This window comes from Schistocerca serialis, chromosome 2 (assembly GCF_023864345.2).
Source record: "Schistocerca serialis cubense isolate TAMUIC-IGC-003099 chromosome 2, iqSchSeri2.2, whole genome shotgun sequence".
Classification (NCBI taxonomy): Eukaryota; Metazoa; Arthropoda; class Insecta; order Orthoptera; family Acrididae; genus Schistocerca; species Schistocerca serialis.
Genome location: NC_064639.1, coordinates 930,591,863 through 930,605,608, shown reverse-complemented (window position 1 = coordinate 930,605,608; position 13,746 = coordinate 930,591,863). Strand labels below are relative to the sequence as shown.

At 41.4% G+C, this 13,746-nt stretch overlaps 1 protein-coding gene and 1 pseudogene across 1 annotated transcript in view; both read left to right on the top strand.

Annotated features, from left to right (window-relative positions):
* Positions 1-13,746, top strand: part of LOC126456525 (agrin-like) — a 1,113,065-nt gene that overhangs the window by 792,047 nt on the left and 307,272 nt on the right. The window lies entirely within an intron of this gene.
* On the top strand, positions 1,755-1,872 carry LOC126459442 (5S ribosomal RNA; annotated as a pseudogene).

Genomic DNA, 13,746 nt, shown 5'->3' with positions numbered 1-13,746 from the left:
AAACTGTGCTTGAATTTTGAAATTTTTAAAACGAGAATACTCACGCGTGTTTGATAAGGTTTTTTTCAGACTGAAAACCAATGTATGTGATAAAATAATGACTTTCATCTACCTTAGAATTTTCTTTTTCTACAGTTTGAACTGATAGCCACCTTACCCCGAAGATGGGAGTCAGTTAGCGAAATAATTTTGATACCGTCAGCAATTTTGTTCTACATCTACATCTACATCTTCATGGATACTCTGCAAATCACATTTAAGCGTCTGGCGGAGGGTTCATCGAACCACCTTCACAATTCTCTATTATTCCAATCTCGTATAGCGCGCGGAAAAAATGAACACCTACATCTTTCCGTACGAGCTCCGATTTCCCTTATTTTATCGTGGTGATCGTTCCGGCCTATGTAGGTCCATGTGAACAAAATATTTTCGCATTCGGAGGAGAAAGTTGGTGATTGGAATTTCGTGAGAAGATTCCGTCGCAACGAAAAACTCCTTTCTTTTAATGATTTCCAGCCCAAATCCTGTATCATTTCTGTGACACTCTCTCCCATATTTCGCGATAATACAAAACGTGCTGCCTTTCTCTGAACTTTTTAAATTGTACTTCGTCAGTCCTACCTGGTAAGGACCCCACACCGCGCAGCGGTATTCTAAAAGAGGACGGACAAGCGTAGTGTAGGCAGTCTCCTTAGTAAGTCTGTTACATTTTCTAAGTGTCCTGCCAATAAAACGCAGCCTTTAGTTAGCCTTCGCCACGACATTTTATATGTGTTCTTTCCCATTTAAGTTGTTCGTAATTGTAATACTTAGGTATTTAGTTCAATTTACGGCTTTTAGATTAGATTGATTTATCGTGTAACCGAAGTTTAACGAGTTCCTTTTCGCAATCATGTGGATGACGCCACACTTTTCGCTATTTACGCTCAACTGCCACTTTTCGCACCATTGAGATATTTCTTATAAATCGTTTTGCAGTTTGTTTTGATCTTCTGATGACTTTATTAGTCGATAAACGACAGCGTCATCTGCAAACAACCGTAGACGGCTGCTCAGATTGTCTCCCAAATCGTTTATATAGATAAGGAACAGCAAAGATCCTATAACACTACCTTGGGGAACGCCTGAAATCACTTCCGTTTTACTCGATGACTTTCCGTCACTTACTACGAACTGTGACCTCTCTGACAGGAAATCGCAAATCCAGTCACAACCAAACGGTTGTAACTAGTAAAAATATATAGAAATCCCTGTTAATGTTTTTAAATACATCTGCGATTATTTTAGACAGTAAGTTTTAATAAATAACACAGTTTTTTGGCTCCCAAAGGCAAAATGCATATACCCCTTGTCCCTTCAGACTTGGACTCATTGTAGCTGTGAACCTCTGGGTGCTGCGCTCTCGTGCCACAGTGAAGAAACACAAGCGTATAGCCATCTTCCCCCGATTCACTCTACATTTTGTGAAGCAACGAATCACAACGTTGTCCAAATTTACTTTGTCAAGATATATTTCTTTGTAGTATCCTCATAAATCTTTACGAAAGCACTGCTAATTCATCAAAGCTTTGTGGTCTTACAAACTCTCGCTGAAGAACATACCTTGTCAGGACGAAAAACGGAAAACGACATCTACATCTACAGCAGACCTGACACGGCCACTAATGAAGCGTTAGTTTTGACTTGACCACACGATGGGTGTCGACCATCGTAAACCACCGATGTTGGTACCTAATGCAGTTATTAGTTATGTTGCCAACGGCCATGCCGCAGTGGTAACACCGGTTCCCATCAGATCACCGAAGGCAAGCGCTGTAGGTCTGGGCTAGCACTTGGATGGGTGACCATCCGGTCTGCCGAGCGCTGTTGGCAAGCGGGGTACACTCTGCCCTTGTGAGGCAAACTGAGCAGCTACTTGACTGAGAAGTAGCGCCTCCGGTCTTGTAAACTGACATACAGCCGGGAGAGCGGTGTGCTGACCACATGCCCATCCACATCCGCATCCAGTGACGCCTGTGGGCTGAGGATGACACGGTGGCCGGTCGGTAGCGTTGTGCACTCCAAGGCCTGTTCGGACGGAGTAGTAGTAGTAGTAGTAGTAGTTATGTTACCTCTTGCTTGCAACTTGAACCTCCACCGTCGGAGGATGGTATGGGACTTCAAGTCCCAACGCCACACCTTCAACATGCACTCCAGCGCTATCTTTGGAATGACATCACTGTAGAAAGGAACAGTTTTAACAGCCACTAAGGCCATGAGCACTGGTGAAATACTATTTCAACCTCCCACAAAAAAGTTACATCTAGAGCTATACTCTGCAAGGAACATGATGGTTTATGGTGGAGAGTACTTTGTGCACTATTGTCACTTTTCCCCTTTCCTCCACTAGTCATAAGTGGTCTGTTGGTCTGTGAGAAGAAAAACTATTAGTGATCCTCCGTGTGAGGTCATTTACCTCTCATTTTACCTTCATGGTCGTTTAGCGAGATATACACAGGAGAAGCTATGTATCGATTGACTCTTCTAGGAACATAACAAAAAGTGAACCACACGCTGATGAATCATGCCTCTCATGTTGCGTGTGCCACTGGAACTGGATGAGCATCTCTAATACTTTTGCGCTATGACGAAACGCGCTGCCCTTCTTTGGCTCTTCCCTGTCCCTCTGTCAATCCTATGTGGTGCGGATCCTAGTCTGACGACCAGTATTCGAGTACTGATTGAACGAGTGTTTTGTTTGCTACCTTCTTCGTCGACGGCCTTTATTTCCTGGGGATCCTTCCAAAGAATCTCCGCCTGGCATATGTCTTACCAGCACTTATCTTTATGTGGTCGTTCCACAATAAATCGATCGTTACACATACTCCCAGATATTTAATGGGTGCAACTCCTCGCAGTCATTGTTCTGTAATTGTGTAACCATATAACAATGTGTAACTCTGCTTATTTATCGATAATACGATGCATCTACGTTGATAGTCAACTGATGGTCTTCCTGTATTTCGCTGAAATTTTCTAACTTCGTGACATCTCTGCATCGAACACCATCAACCGCATAAAGCCTCATGAAGCTTCCGAAGTCGCCCAGTACCTCATTTGTATATATTATATCCCCTTGTGATACGCATGAAGTTATATTTACGTCTGGCAATTTCTCTCAAATGGTTCAAATGGTTTTAATGGTTCAAATGGCTCTGAGCACTATGGGACTTAACAGCGGAGGTCATCAGTCCCCTAGAATTTAGAACTACTTAAACCTAATTAACCTAAGGACATCACACACATCCATGCCCGAGGCAGGATTCGAACCTGCGACCGCAGCGGTCGCGCAGTTCCAGACTGTAGCGCCTAGAACCGCTCGGCCACCTCGGCCGGCGCAATTTCTCTCCGTTAAGAATGATTTGCTGTTTTGTGTTTGCTAGGAAACGCTTCAATCGAAACACGAAGCTGGTCTGTTATGTACAGAAGAGTATCGAAAAGCATCTTTAAGTCAAGCAACGCAGCGTCATTCTATTGGACTTAATACGAGGGCAGTTCAATAAGTAATGCAACACATTTTTTTTCTGAAACAGGGGTTGTTTTATTCAGCATTGAAATACACCAGGTTATTCTCCAATCTTTTAGCTACACAACACTATTTTTCAACGTAATCTCCATTCAATGCTACGGCCTTACGCCACCTTGAAATGAGGGCCTGTATGCCTGCACGGTACCATTCCACAGGTCGATGTCGGAGCCAACGTCGTACTGCATCAATAACTTCTTCATCATCCGCGTAGTGCCTCCCATGGATTGCGTCCTTCATTGGGCCAAACATATGGAAATCCGACGGTGTGAGATCGGGGCTGTAGGGTGCATGAGGAAGAACAGTCCACTGAAGTTTTGTGAGCTCCTCTCGGGTGCGAAGACTTGTGTGAGGTCTTGCGTTGTCATGAAGAAGGAGAAGTTCGTTCAGATTTTTGTGCCTACGAACAGGCTGAAGTCGTTTCTTCAATTTCTGAAGAGTAGAGTTGATCGTTTGACCATGGGGAAGGACATCGAACAGAATAACCTCTTCAGCGTCCCAGAAGACAGTAACCATGACTTTACCGGCTGAGGGTATGGCTTTAAACTTTTTCTTGGTAGGGGAGTGGGTGTGGCGCCACTCCATTGATTGCTGTTTTGTTTCAGGTTCGAAGTGATGAACCCATGTTTTATCGCCTGTAACAATCTTTGACAAGAAATTGTCACCCTCAGCCACATGACGAGCAAGCAATTCCGCACAGATGGTTCTCCCTTGCTCTTTATGGTGTTCGGTTAAACAACGAGGGACCCAGCGGGAACAAACCTTTGAATATCCCAACTGGTGAACAATTGTGACAGCACTACCAACAGAGATGTCAAGTTGAGCACTGAGTTGTTTGATGGTGATCCGTCGATCATCTCGAACGAGTGTGTTCGCACGCTCCGCCATTGCAGGAGTCACAGCTGTGCACGGCCGGCCCGCAAGCGGGAGATCAGACAGTCTTGCTTGACCTTGCGGCGATTATGACACACGCTTTGCCCAACGACTCACCGTGCTTTTGTCCACTGCCAGATCACCGTAGACATTCTGCAAGCGCCTATGAATATCTGAGATGCCCTGGTTTTCGGCCAAAAGAAACTCGATCACTGCCCATTGTTTGCAACGCACATCCGTTACAGACGCCATTTTAACAGCTCCGTACAGCGCTGCCACCTGTCGGAAGTCAATGAAACTATACGAGACGAAGCGGGAATGTTTGAAAATATTCCACAAGAAATTTCCGGTTTTTTCAACCAAAATTGGCCGAGAAAAAAAATGTGTTGCATTACTTATTGAACTGCCCTCGTACATCAAGGGCTGTAGAAAAAATACATTCATACTCTAGATTGTTAAAGACATGCCCATTAAGAAAAATGTGTGAAAATATCCATTACGTAGTGTGTCCACTAAATAAAAAATATTTTTACCATACTTTTGTATATGACGTGTGACTTACTAGCACATATAATACTTATTATCAAGTACATAAAAAACATACTTAAATTGCTGACACTATAACATCCTCAACAAGACTAAGACCACAATTCAATACAGACCACATTTCAATAGATATACCATAATTTTAGTGATACTAAACGCATTTTGCATCTGTTACGTAAAATGATGTAGAGCCTCTGTTTTATTTATGTATTCACACTGAGGCGACAGAAATCATGGTATACCATCTTATATCGTGTCGGGCCTCCTTTTTCTCGGCGTAGTGCAGCAACTCTAAGTGGCATGGATCAGCAAGTCATTGGAAATCACCTGCAGAATCATTGATCCATGCTCTATAGCCATGCTCTATAGCCATGCTCTATAGCTGCTCAAAATTGCGAAAGTCCAGCCGATGCAGGATTTAGTGCATGAACTGACCTCTCGATTGTGTCCCATAAATGTTCAATGGGATTCATAACGAGTCGTCTGGGTGACTCTAAGTGTCCAGAATGTTCTTCAAATCAGTCACGAACAACTGAGGTCCAGTAAAATGTCACATTCTCATCCACAAAAAATTTCATCGTTGTTTGTGAACTTGAAGGTCATTTATGGCTCCAAATGATCTCCAAGTAGCCGAACATAACCATTACCAGTCAATGATCCGTTTAGTTGGACCAGAGGACCCAGTAGAATCCATGTAGACACAGCCTACACCATTATAGAAAATCCACCAGCTTGCACAGTGCCATGTTGACAACACGTCCATGGCTTCGTGGGATTTGCGTCACACTCGAATATCACCATCAGCTCTTAGTAACTGAGATCTGGACTCATTTGAGCACGCAACGGTTTTCCAGTAGACTAGGATCCAATCGATATAGTCACGAGCCCAGGAGAGGCGCTGCAGGCTATGTCGTGCTGTTACCAAAGGCACTCTCGTCGGTCGTCTGCTGCCTCAGCCCATTCAAATTTTGCCGCTTTGGCCTAACGAATACGTTCGTCGTGGGTCACACATTGATTTCTGCCGTTCTTTCACACAGTGTTGCTGGTCTGTTAGCGCTGACGACTCTACGCAATGCTACCGCACTTTGTCGTTAAGTGCACTTTGTCGTTAAGCGAAGGCCATCGACAACTTCCTTGTCTGCGATGAGACGTAATGTCTAAAATTTTGTACTGTCGACACAGTGGATCTCGGAATATTGAATTCCTTAATGATTTCCGAAACGGAATGTCCCATGCGTCTGACTCCAGCAACCATTCTGCGTTCAAGGTCTGTTAATTCCTGACATGCGATCATAATCATGTGGGATACCTTTTCACAAGAATCACCTGAGTACAAATGACGTCACCGCCAGCCAGTGCACTGCCCTTTTATACCTTGTGTATACGATACTCCCGCCACCTGTAAACGTGCATGTCGCTATTCTATGAGTTCAAATGGTTCAAATGGCTCTGAGCACTATGGGACTTAACTTCTGAGGTCATCAGTCCCCTAGAACATAGAACTACTTAAACCTAACTAACCTAAGGACATCACACACATCCATGCCCGAGGCAGGATTCGAACCTGCGACCGTAGTGGTCGTGCGGTTCCAGACTGTAGCGCCTAGAACCGCTCGGTCACCCTGGCCGGCTTTATTCTATGAGAATTGTCAACCTAGTGTACAGTTCCATAACGGTACAAATATTAGGCAAGTCATTCAAGTGTTATTTACGTAGATCGAGGTGACATATACGCAGTTAGGATGCGTGTAAAATAAAATAAGCAAAACACATACTGCTGTCAAACAAACAGCCTTTTGTGTGGTTGCCAAGATGGCTTGCAGCTGAACAGCTGCATTCAGTCTTTCAATTCGACGTCACCTCGGCGAACCGCGTGTCCGTAGTCTGGGGAATGGGGATCTAGAGCATAACGTGGAATCCGGAACCACATGTCGTCCTGACCACTACTAACATAGTAGAGAGGTGTAGGCTAGTTCAAAGATAGACTGAAAATTTTCGTGGTACAACCGGGATTCGAACCCACGACCACTTGTTTTCCAGCCACACACTTTATTACTAGGCCACCAGGTGTCCGACACCTTATATATTAACAACATAAATAATAAACTTATTTAATTTTCGTCTTGTCGGAATGGGCTTCCGTGGGATGAAATCGGTTTTCGTGTCTTAACTTCCCTCCAAAAGCACGGTGTGGTATTCACACATACGTTGCCGTCACTGCAGCAAGCAGGTCGTACTTGGATTCAACGTATAAATAAAAAAAAATTCGTGGAGGCTGCTCGTACTGTTAGTATCTACATGTAGGTCAAGATTTTAAGTCTGGAAAAGAGTTCAGCATTCTTCACAATTCATTTTCAGTCGGCCTGTAGTACAGGTGAAGGCCTTTTCCTCTGAAAATCTCCAGTAATCCCTGCGAGATAGTTTAGGAACATTTGCATAAGGAGAATGTAGTTCACTGAAATTAATGAAATAATAGACAATATTATTTAAATATTTCTTTATTTATTTATTTAACCCGATCTGATTAGAACAATAGGCACACTCTTACGTCATATTTCGGTAAGACACAGTTTTAATGTAACAAATTGTATTGAAAAGATTTGAGTGTCTTAAGCGGCAGTATGAGTAAATAATATTGACAATGAACTAATAAAGCTAATACTGGTAATAGTCACTGCTGCGGCTGCTACTACTAATAATAACAACAATAATAATAAGAACACTGACAATAATAACAATAATAGTAGTGTCATACATAAAAAGAACTTATAGGTGTACAAAACAGATGTTTCTGATATAGCGAGTACTGGGGAAAGGAAATTTAAGGAGACTGCATCAGCTAAGAATACTGGCAAACGAGGAGGATCAGGCTACAGTGTGGGGTCAAGAGTGCATACAGAGATAATGTTAATCCCTATTGTTGCTCTACTATATATCTCATTAACTGTTATTTGAAGCTAGAGATGTTATTCAGTTCTCTAATATTAGTGCAGTTGATTGTATCATGACAATTCTAGCTTGCTAAAAGGAGACAAAAGGTCAAGAAATTATTGTAAAGAGGATGCAGGCATATTTACCTTATCTAGTAAACATAATTCGAAGTGCGTAAAATCTTTCCTAAATTTTACACGCAAATTTGGTTTTGGTTCGTAGTATACCCCTTTCTCTTTTCTAGACCCTTATCTAACGGTAAAATCAAGTAATTTCTTACTCTACTTTTTTATAATATTCGTTTTCATTTTTCTTTTCTTTTAGAAACCTCATAGCTCATAGTGTTTTATTATTGAAACTTCCTGGCAGATTAAAACTGTGTGCCGGACCGAGACTCGAACTCGGGACCTTTGGTAGAGCACTTGCCCGCGAAAGGCAAAGGTCCCGAGTTCGAGTCTCGGTCCGGCACACAGTTTTAATCTGAAAGGAAGTTTCATATCAGCGCACACTCCGCTGCAGAGTGAAAATCTCATTCTGGAAACATCCCCTAGGCTTTGCCTAAGCCATGTCTCCGCAATATCCTTTCTTTCAGGAGTGCTAGTCCTGCATGGTTCGCAGGAAAGCTTCTGTAAAGTTTGGAAGGTAGGAGACTAGGTACTGGCGGAAGTAAAGCTGTGAGGACGGGGCGTGAGTCGTGCTTGGGTAGCTCAGTAGGTAGAGCACTTGCCCGCGAAAGGCAAAGGTCCCGAGTTCGGGTCTTGGTCCGGCACACAGTTTTAATCTGCCAGGAAGTTTCATATGAGTGCACACTCCGCTGCAGAGTGAAAATCTCATTCTGTTTTATTGTTGTTTGTCCTTTAAAGTGCTCTGAATATTATATCGATAGGGTAAAAATATCCCAGCATGTGAATGCGAAATACCAAAAACCATTTATTTTTAAACATAATCCGCTTTTAGGTCTATGCACTTTATCGAATACTCAGACATGGAAATTATCCATCTACAACGATACCTTCAGGTGCTTCTGTCTACTTTCTGGCTGTAAATATTCCTGGATGAGGTAACTGGTAGTTAATAGGATTAACGGGTTGGAAGTTCCAACAATTCGCACTTAAATTCTTCAATTTTTTATTCAAGATTGGTCCCAGCGGAGGTTAGAGTCCTCCCTCGGGCATGGGTGTGTTTGTGTTTGTCCTTAGGGTAATTTAGGTTAAGTAGTGTGTCAGCTCAGGGACTGATAACCTTATCAGTTAAGTCCCATAATATTTCACACACTATTCAAGAACACCGTTTTAGATATGTATTTTATCATTTCCAAAGTAATCAGCAAGAGAAATCCTTATCGTTTCCGACAGATATAAACAACTTCTCTATTTTTAATACAGTATTGGCAGCTTCTACTCACTGCATCTATTGCTATTTTGTTTCTATTGTAAAGCAGAGAACTCACAGTAACATGCCGAAGCAGAAAACACTGTATTAAAATATCGCACCCGTCTTTCACGGAGAATTTTCGTTACTGATATTGCATGTAACATGTGCCATACTTTTGTGCCATACTTTGCAAATTGTTTCAGTATTAAACCACTGGGAAAGCTGCTGTTCAAATTTCAATCCCGTCCTTCAGATTTACGTTTTATGTGGTTTTATCGCATCGCTCATAGAAAATGCCGGTATAGATCCCTTAGAAAGGACATGGCTGATTTCATTCCCAATACCTTGTCATTTCCAAACTTGTACTGCATCTCTAGTCATTGACAGATAACCTTAATTCTCCTTTCTTACTTGTTTCCTTTGCATATTCTATTAGCCAGACCTTTTTATCTATGATCATCCGATTGGATATTATGTAGTTTTGCTTAGATTATAAGATTACTGTATTCTTCTCATGTCGGGCGATATATCAAGGCAGGGTACGCCAAGTGTAAGATTACATCCCTGAAATGTACAACGTTGCATTTGAGAACATTAATGTGATTAGACTGTTCCTTACAGGAATCATCCCTGGAATGCACATGTGAGTGCAGTCTGTATAACGTGCAAACCCTTGTAAACATAGTGAAAATAAACGAAACAAGGATGTATGTCTTACTGCAAAGTAGGAGCGAATTATTTCAGCAGGTAAGGAGAGGCTACTTGATTCTGAATCAAAGTAATGTACAGCATGTGGACACTGAATGTATTTAACCGTTCTCTATTAGTTGCCTTGAATTAGTAGCTGCATCTTTTGATCACATGTCATTTTAATCCTCATAGTGCAATTTGGCGAGCACTATAGACAATGTCCACATGCATAGCACCGTCTGTTGTAGACTCCTGAAAGCCTGGATAGGTTCAAGTTAATCATACACGGACAATGTCTTAGCTGCACTGTGTTCAGTCGATAACATTATACGAACAAGACTGACACCTAAGGTGGACCCGCTAAAAAACAGTGTAGTTAATCCACTTAATTGACAGTGGAGATTTGAAGAGGTAAAATGGTATATATTCATGGAACAGTGAAATTGGGAACGAAAAAATTGTGCTTATTATTCATATACGTGCGCTGCAGTTCAAACAAACAAAGACAATTACCTAGTACATACAATGTGTCTCCTAAGTGTAGATAATTCTATTGGTGAGTGAGTACTGTGTATGAAACAACTTTACATCAGCATGCTTGTAGCTTTTGTAAGCAGTATGTTTTTAGGTTGGTTAGTACCTCCAAGTACATGTGACAGGAGCAAGCCATTAACTCTTATTTTCCCTTGGCCAGCAGGTCAGGTTAGAAGCAAAACGGTTGTTCTATACTGACAGGCGTAGTCCACTTAGTGGTGCAGTAATGACTGTGCCGAAAACATCTACTAGTAAATTATGTGCCATGTTTGTGGGAAGACTGTTCGACGCAGAGGAAAAAAAACCAGCAAAATGATGTACAGAAAGCTGTTAAAACGTGAAAGTGAATTTCTTCCAGCTGAGAGGAGCTACGTAAGCATTATACAAGAATGGTTGATGACGGACTGGGTGGATATCCTCACCTCGTTGGGTACAAAGCTCAAACTCATTAGTAAAACACCGAGTTCTGTTTCACAGGAGCTGTCAATGCAGTGAATAAATTTATCTCGTGTCAATAAAAAAAGTCGTGGTAGCAATGCATTCCCTATGCGCAAGAGCATGGTGCAATCTCATTAATTTAAGCAGCACGTGTTTCCACCTAGATCTGCATCCACTCAGCTCCAAAATTCCACCGTAAATTTTAAAGCAAATACAGGGCCTTTCATACATTCGCAGACCAAACCCTGACTGACCACCGCTCCAAAGAACACAGCACGAAATTATTGTCGCCCTGCCCTTTATCAGCCCAAAGACAGTTGCACAAGGTGTACCTTCAAACAACTCGTCATCCACACATCCTTTGAGCTCGTCACGTGTAACGACTTATGTTAAGTGGTGGAACGAAGCAACACAGCAGTCACGATTCAAATGCGTTCATCCTTGGTTACAGTTTTCGGCTGGTCTGTCACTAAGATCATTCACAAGAACAGTTATGCCATAAAACGTATATAAAGAAGGTTATTTATCGGATGGATTTTACCTTAAACTTGTTGAATGAAAGCACCAACACTGATACTGACATAAGGCACGAAAAGGTTGGTTTCATCCTTCCTATGAACATGTGCCATTCACACACACTTGTAAATTAATAAATATACAGTAAAAACATATAATAAGGTAAGATGTATTTTGTGCATGAAGTGTCGCGCAGCTAGTAAAAAGGAGGTAATACTTACATATTTCCAAGAGCTGCTGACAAATAAAAGTTTCGGCCGTGACGATCATCGTTAGGCAGGATCAAATTTTTACAACAGCCAATATAATTTCGTTCTCACAATGGCGTCAATGATATGAACAAAATTGTACAAAGTCACGCTTCATCACTGTTGTCAACAGTAAAATGCCTTTATACAACTGAGTGATCTTAGTACCCTGTCTTTTTCTAACTCCCCAGATGCTGTCTGGAGTGTAGCATTCGAAGTGAACACCACATAGAGTCAGGGAACACGAATATCATAATCTGAGCAACTCCCTTATATTAATTTCTGGTAATACCGCCATTTACTGTCTATTAAAGTCATCAGAAGATCAAATCCAATTGTAAAATGATTCAGACTAGATACAGGCATGGTGTATAAAGTGGCAATTGTTCCTTGACAATAAAAAACGTGAGTGTCTCCACATACTTACTAAAAGAATTCGTTAAATTACGGTACACGGTAAATCACACAAATTTACAGGTTTTCGGTTCAATTAAATGCCTACGTATTACAATAACGAACAAGTTAAATCAGAACCACATCATAAAAATATTGTAGGGAAGACGAACAACAGAGTGCACTTCATTCGCAGAAGAGAAGGTGCAGAAAATCTACTAAACATCGTGTCTGCACTATGCTTATCCCTTTAGTGACCAAATTATTTCCGGAAGTTGTAGAATTTTTATGAACACTTTATTGGGCTAAGAAACCGTTCATAAAATCATAGTTTAAATCTTGAAAGTATAAAAAAATTAGTGGGAACTATTTTTCCCATCGAACTCTGGAGTAACTTCACTTGCTAATTTAAAAAAATGTATTTCCTTTATTTTGTAGTACAAAAACATGTTAAACATTACATTTATATTTGTATTAGTTCATACTGTCCTTTGAGTTTACTAAGGTGATGTACTATAGAACTTAGAGAAGCATGGTGCTACACACAAAGGTACACGACAGTTGCTACCCATTTTTTTGTTCTCTTTTCTTTGTTCTTGGTGCTACATTGGCGGCATCTTCTGTTTGTTGTACCTTTTGTAGGTAAATGAGTTCCAACTTTCTCCAGACAAACTTCATCTGGTACACCAGACACACCTCTTTTTGGTGTTTGAAAATGAACAGGCCTTCCTCTTCTCTTACGACTTGAGAAGCCAGAGATAAGTTGCCTTGCCAAGTGCAATCTAAGTGTTAGCTGGTCTGCTTCTGTCTTCTGTAGCTTCCACATAACGTAGGAATTGACAACTGCCAAATCTACAAGAAAGAAAAACAGTTTGTGCCACCACTTCCACGAACGACGGCCTACAGCATACCGTTCACGCAGCTGATCAAATCTGTCCACTCCTCCCATTATTTTATTGTACTCTGCCACAGCCAATGGGCAGAATGCTTCACTTCTGCTTCCACTAACTTACCTTGTAATATTTATGTAATTTTCAGTCAAATTCAGCAAATATACACGAATACTATCTCCCTCATAAATATAAAAGTAAATAAATACAACACAAGTCATTTCACGCGCAAAAGGAAAGCACACTATCCAAAAAACGCTGTAGCGGTCGAAACAGTGGCTCGTTTTCACGCGGGAACTGCGCTTCTGCGTTGATTGACTCACAAGGTAGAAATACAACAGCTTTCGCTTAACCGTTGACAATCTACACATAGTTAGTACACTCTAACAGAGATGGAAGCAGAAGTTAAAAGTGGGAACACGGATTACCACTGAACTTACAGCGAAAACAAATAAGTGGGAACTAGCGTTCCCACTGGTCACTAAAGGGTTATCTGTCCTCTTCTCGCGTATTGGTGAGATTTGAAAGGCAGTTTATTTTTTATTACCACGAAATAGCACGTGTGGTCACAAATATAATAAGCTGGTGGGGGAGGCAATAATTAAAACAAACACGTCGCCGATACAAACAGATAATTACACGAAATTCCAATCACCAACTTTGTCCTCCGAATGCCGTAATATTTTTTTGGCTGTCATGATAAAATAAGGGACATCACAGGAAACACAGAAAGATACAAACGTTCTTT